At 51.6% G+C, this 6000-nt stretch overlaps 1 protein-coding gene across 4 annotated transcripts in view; it reads left to right on the top strand.

Annotated features, from left to right (window-relative positions):
- Window positions 1-4800: 4800 nt before the first annotated feature.
- Window positions 4801-6000, top strand: part of pan2 (poly(A) specific ribonuclease subunit PAN2) — a 64878-nt gene continuing 63678 nt past the window's right edge. For 3 of the 4 annotated variants that reach the window (XM_084332846.1, XM_084332844.1, XM_084332847.1), the window contains exon 1: window positions 4801-4870. The gene's annotated coding sequence lies outside the window, so the exon portion shown is untranslated. The remainder of the gene's footprint in view (window positions 4871-6000) is intronic. The other variant, XM_084332845.1, reaches the window with a different exon arrangement.

The raw sequence follows: 6000 nt of genomic DNA, 5'->3' as shown, positions 1-6000 counted from the left end.
AGACCCCACCAGGTGGGCACTTAGTGACCCCGCCCCCCACATCGCCAGCGTATTCGGACAAAGGCCCCTCAGCCGAGCGGGCCCTGTCCTCCCCAACAGTACACCGTCTGGCACACTGGCCCTGTAACAGGCAGACAGCATGGCCGTAAACACACAAAGAGTTAACCAACGGAAGCAGGCAGTGCACCGGGGAAAAAGACCAGGCAACAGGCTGTTAACCCTAGCCTGGAGACTGCGGACGAGACAGGCGCCAGAAGGGACAGCTGAACACAGCCGCCCCGGCGGAAGGGGCGTATGCTGGCGTTGTTGCATGACCAAGCCTCCACAGAGAAGGCTGACACGATTGGCAGACGTCATGAACGTGCAGGGGCACCCTCAACCGGTGAACCCGGGAGTTGACACTGCAGCAACACACCAGAGAACCAACCACCCAGGTGTTACCCTACGCGGTGTTATTGGTCCCATAACCCCTCAGGAAAAAACCCCAAAACACACCTGCGGCACTGCCGCAGCCCGTGTTCCAGTTTCCAACAGGGTTATCCCGGGCCTACGGGTCAACGAAACATTACCCCGGACCGGGCCCGGTGATACGGGGAGCACAGGGTCCCCCGAGGAGGCCAAAACCACCCCAAGGCCCCTCTTCGCTACGCGTAAGAGAAGAGCGTAAAAAATGGAAAACCAGCCCTAGCACCCCGCAGATCGGGCACGTACAGGTTGGCACGGCCGTAAGCCATTACGACAGTGTAGAATACAATGTACCCAACAAGGGTTCCATAGCGCTCAACCCTGTGACACCCGGACCGACCTAGCATTTTTCCCCCTGAAAAAAGCCCAAGTCCCTCAGGGTACCAGAACAGCAGATCTGCATCCCCGGCGGACAACGGGTTTAACTGATCCGGACCAGCGTGACCAGAACCAGTCCCGTGCCCTAACCACGCCGACATGCCAACTCCAGGAGAAGGGGCAGATATGCGTGTTGATCTCAAAACATAAAAAGAAGGCGCCACCCAGACGTTTCGGTGCGAACTGCGCCCGGTGGCCCACCCCCAGGGCGTGAGACCCTTCCCCCTATGTTCAGATCCATTCCGTCATCATCCCCTGATATGAACGGGAACCCATCGACAACCACACAGGGCGTCGGAAGACGGAAAAACCCCCATCCCAATTGCTTCATAAAAAACGCTGTTTCAACCCCAAGCAATCAAGGCGCGCCAGTCAGCCAATGTCCAACAGAACATCCTGAGCTAGCACTATGTGTGCGTTTTGACATACCCACGTCAACAATAGGCTATTTAGACCATCTTATTGAATCCCCAAGACGCCCAGGGGAACGACAAGAGGGGCGAGATGCAATCAACTCCATGAATGAATGAATGAAAACTTTACCCAACAGATTGCAGAAAGGGTACAACCCAGTACGGCGCAATACACACAATTGGTTAAGGGGAGGCAGACCTGAGAAAGACGTTAGTCTTGGTTTCATCAGGAACCCCCATTTCCAATTCATATAGACACATCCAACTCTTTATAATAATAAAGAAAAAGCATCACCTGTATGAACCAACGGCACAGCTAGGAGTAAAAAACCTGTTTTCACATGATTTCAAATCCAGTCACTCTTTTTAATCAGAGTGTAAGACCAGACCCTCCCAGAAACACCTTCCCACATGAGTTTATAGTCATGAAAAAGATATGCCAACTGTGAGTCACGTGACCATCAAGTTTACACATAAATCGGGCGTAGCAGAACCGTGAGCCCTACGCCCTAACTCGACACCTTTAAGACACCGTAACTCATGGAAGGCGTCGCCATAGCAACACCGCTACAACGGGCGGGGAATCCTGCCGGCTCCTGTCTTGTAATAGGAGTCGGCAGAATAACCCTCCCCCCCCCCCCCCTGCCAAGACGTCCCACCGGCTCGGCCCTGACTGGCTCAGCAGAAGAGATAAAAAATCTCCTAAACCAATCAAGTGGGAAAGGAGGGGTTTATTCGACACCCCCTCACGAAAAACACACTTCGTTCCCTACACACAGAAAAAACAACCGTAGCCATTTTGAAAACCTCCGGTAGAACGCAATGCATAGCATAAGCTAATACAATGCCCGCTACCCACAAAATGTGAACAGGATTTACAACAAAACACAAGTCGCATGTGTGTGAATCCTACACCCGTTGACTATGTCGTACATAGCAAAAAACGCTGACCGAGAGTAACGGCTAGGCCGTGGAATGTGCGTGTACGAGTATTACTGCAACTAAACAACACAGCATTGTGAGACACATATACTTAGTTCAAGCAATGGAATAACACCAGTTTCTACCTGCATGTGGAGCATCAAGCTAATAGAACCTATTACTGAGTGTATGTTGCAGACCTTGCTTAACCTCGTAACACAACACGACTCATCTCACAATGTAAAAGTGCAGATTCATATATACACAACCCCACCATATGAATTGTTGAAGAAACACACAGTTTGTTCGGCCAAAACACAGTCCCCCTTATGTCGGGGAACTTTTTTTATTTATAATGTTTTTTTAAGGCACAAAATCATAGAGGGGCCGGGGAGGGTGTAAAAGAGAGGGGATACAGAGGGGAAAAGTCACTCAGCGGCGTCTGCCACCTCGCGCCGCTCGAGTCTTGCCACCCCGAGGAGCCCCGGAGGGATGGTAGGTTACTGTCTGCTGGACACGACGTTCCCTACCATCTCCTCCGGTCATGGATGGGCCGGCGGTGGCAGAAGCGCCGTCTCTTCTCCTGGCCCTCTTGGAAGGGCCAGCAGCGGCGGCGGAGGCAGTGGTAGCGGCGGAAAATGGGGTTGGAGGATGGATCTCTCCTCTGCCATCTCTCTACATGTCGAGGTCATCAACCGCAGGGCCTTCCCGAACAGACCAGCGTCGGAGAGGGCGGCCGTCAGAAGAGGGGCTCTCTTCTTCTCTGGCACACGGGCCTGCTCCAGCCAAAGATGACGCTGGCCCAGGGTGGCCAGGGCGCGCACTTTCCCCATGGCTATGGCCAGCACCTGGGAAAGGTGCAGGACAGCTCCTGCAGCCTGGGTGATCTGATCGCATTTTACCTTGTTCAGATCTGTGCCGCCCGTCATGATCCCCGATACAAATCTAGCCAGGTGGGCGATGTTAGACGCCGCAGCCAGCGATTGTGTACCAGCGATGAATGACTGGTCACCCCAATAAGCCAATCGCCTAGCCGATTTCCCCTGGAGGACCGGCTTGCATAGGGGTTCCCACACCATATCCGGACAGAGGAGAGCGGCCATCGGACTGTCAAGCCGAGGCACGCCCTCCCCCATACCTTTGACTAACCCCGACACCCGCGTAACTGGTACGTAGGTGGGAGTTAGTCCCATGATGTTGGACACCGCCTGACCCCGACGAACATAGGCCCCCTTCGAGGGGAAAAATGGGTAGACAACGTCCACCCCTCTCACTGGGCGACGCTGCCAGGGATGACCTATGAGATCATCAGGGACAGGTGCAGGCAATGGCAGCGGCACGCCGTTTGCGGCGGCGGCTACCGCCATGAGCTCGGGAAACAAAGCCTGCAGTTCCCCCTGCAGACTTTCCTCCACCGACCCCGCATCCCTCACATGCAGCAGGCTGCGACTGGTTAAGGAGCCACAGTCTGATGTGGCCGACAGTAGGGCATCCTGCTGATGAGGCCAAGGTGGTTCCTCGACATCCTCGAACAGGGAGCCCCATGGAGCCATTTCTCCCCCCTCCGGGGTCTCCTGAGGAGGGATACTCTCCTCCACGGGACCATCATACAAGAATCTGTCCGCCTCTTCCATGAAGTCCTCAGTTTCCATCGGAAATCCAGAGCCGGACGCATCCTCGCTGGTCTCCAGCAGTTCCCCAAACCCAGGCCGTTCGCGTCTGCACGCTACCATCTTGCGACGTGAACGGGCAGACGCGAAAAGTTTGCGTCGCAAATCCTCTGGCTCCAAGACAACCCCCCGTTCACCAACGGACGATTCCCCGGAACCAGAAGAACCAGAGTCGAGATCAGGCCATCGCCGGAGCGACGGCACCGACTCCTCGGCTCTTCGGAGAGGCAAACTATCCATCGGCTGTCTCCTGGGCTGGGTCGGCAACCATGAAATTGGCAACAGCCCAGCACCAAAACGCACAACGGAGGCGGGAATGGAGAACCGCTGGTGAAGAGTAGGTCTAGCGGGTCTACTCTCCGCGGAATACATTATGACCCAAACTTTTTCTTTACAACAAATGTGAGAGAAGAAAAAATTAAGCACAATGTAAACTCGTCACAACTCTTTTCAACTAACAACACGTCAAGTGGGGTACTACCGGGCACTTCCTTGTGGTGAAAGCGAGAAGGAGGAGAGCAGGTGACCACACACCTGCTTATGAAGGTAAGCTGATGAGGGGTGTGGTCAGACTAATACTGGTATTAAAGGTACATTTGTGGAATTTATTCAGTGCGCGTGCACGTACGCGAGGGAGTGCATGAGTGATGCCAAGCGGATCCCCTAATGATACAGAACCAACTTCGAAAGAGTCGCCTAAGCTTAACCAGTGATAAACTAAGCGTTAGGTAGTTTGCTGCTGTTCGACGCGGAAATGGGCAAAGACACAGCTCGTCACGTGATTGGGCGCACATGTCAGTGGCCAATCAGAGAGCGTCTCCGCAAAATGCGGCCACGGAAAAAAAATAACGCTGTAGAGAGAGGCGCATCAATGGCGCGCTTTACTGACAAACACATCACGCTGGTTGTCTTGAATACACCCCCATTTGCTCCGGAAATGCTTCTTTGTTATTGTTATGAATGGAGGAAACATGGATTCCAGTCAATTAAATAGTACTGAACAACTACTTCAAGGATAAGTGGGTGAGCAAATGTTATTTTACTACACCATCCTATTTATTCAATGAAATATAATGCAGTTTATTTTTCAATCGTTTTAGAATTTCGGGAGCAGTAACGGCAGTTAGCTTCTTTAGGCTAACGTTAGCTCAACACTGTAATGCTAGGCTTGCCTACCAGGCTTGTGTTCATTTAATGTCAGCTAACCAGCTAGCTAATGATGGTGCTTATTAAGATGCACTAATAAAGGGCCTGGTGACAGTGGTGACACCAGTGCTGGAGCTATGCTATCGCTGTTTGCGTAGTAGTTTTTTTTAATTAATTATTTTGTATATAACTAGGAAGGTTATAATATCGGAAGATGTAACGTTATGTTGCCAGTTGGACTAGCTAACGTTAAGCTAAGTGCTCGCCTGAAGAAGCGTTGCCGATGCGAGGGACAGGGGCCGCTGCTGGGGGACCCTGATGTAAACAAGACGAAAGTCTTTCTCTGGTCTGCATCCCCTTAACAATTGTATGTATTGAGCTGTACTGTACTGTACCCATTCTGCAATCTGTTAATACAATTTTCAATCAATCAATGCTGAGTGGCTGATGTTTGACAGACGTTTTGAAGTTACGAACTAGATTCTTGTACCGGATCTCCTCTCTGGTAAACAAGAATACCCTGAAGACTCTAACAGGAGCACTCATTCAAGGGTACTATGACTATGCTTGCACCTCATGGTACCAAATCACCACAAAGGCGCTAAAAACAAGATTAATACAAACATCACAAAACAAACTGGTCAGACTACTACTTGACCTGACTCCTAAAATCCACCTCACCCCTGCCCACTTTGACAACCTAGGATGGCTTAGAGTAGACGACAGAGTACAGCAACTTGCAATGGGCCTGGTCTACAAGATACACTACACCACTAAGGTACCCATGTACATGTCGAAATACTTCCCAAAGGTCAGTGAATACCACGATCACAACACCAGAGGGAGCTCCACAAATCATGTTAAACCCAGATTCGGCTCAAACAAGGGACTAAACACGTTTCACAATTATGCCACATCAATGTGGAACGCCCTACCCAAAGCTGTAAAGGAATGTGAATCACTACCCACTTTCAAAACCACTCTCAAAGAGCACCTACGGGAGACTG

The sequence above is a fragment of the Notolepis coatsorum genome (assembly GCF_963971535.1).
Source record: "Notolepis coatsorum genome assembly, chromosome: 17".
NCBI classification, from domain to species: Eukaryota; Metazoa; Chordata; class Actinopteri; order Aulopiformes; family Paralepididae; genus Notolepis; species Notolepis coatsorum.
Note: the sequence above shows the minus strand (reverse complement) of the source record. Positions and strands in the feature narration are given on the sequence as shown.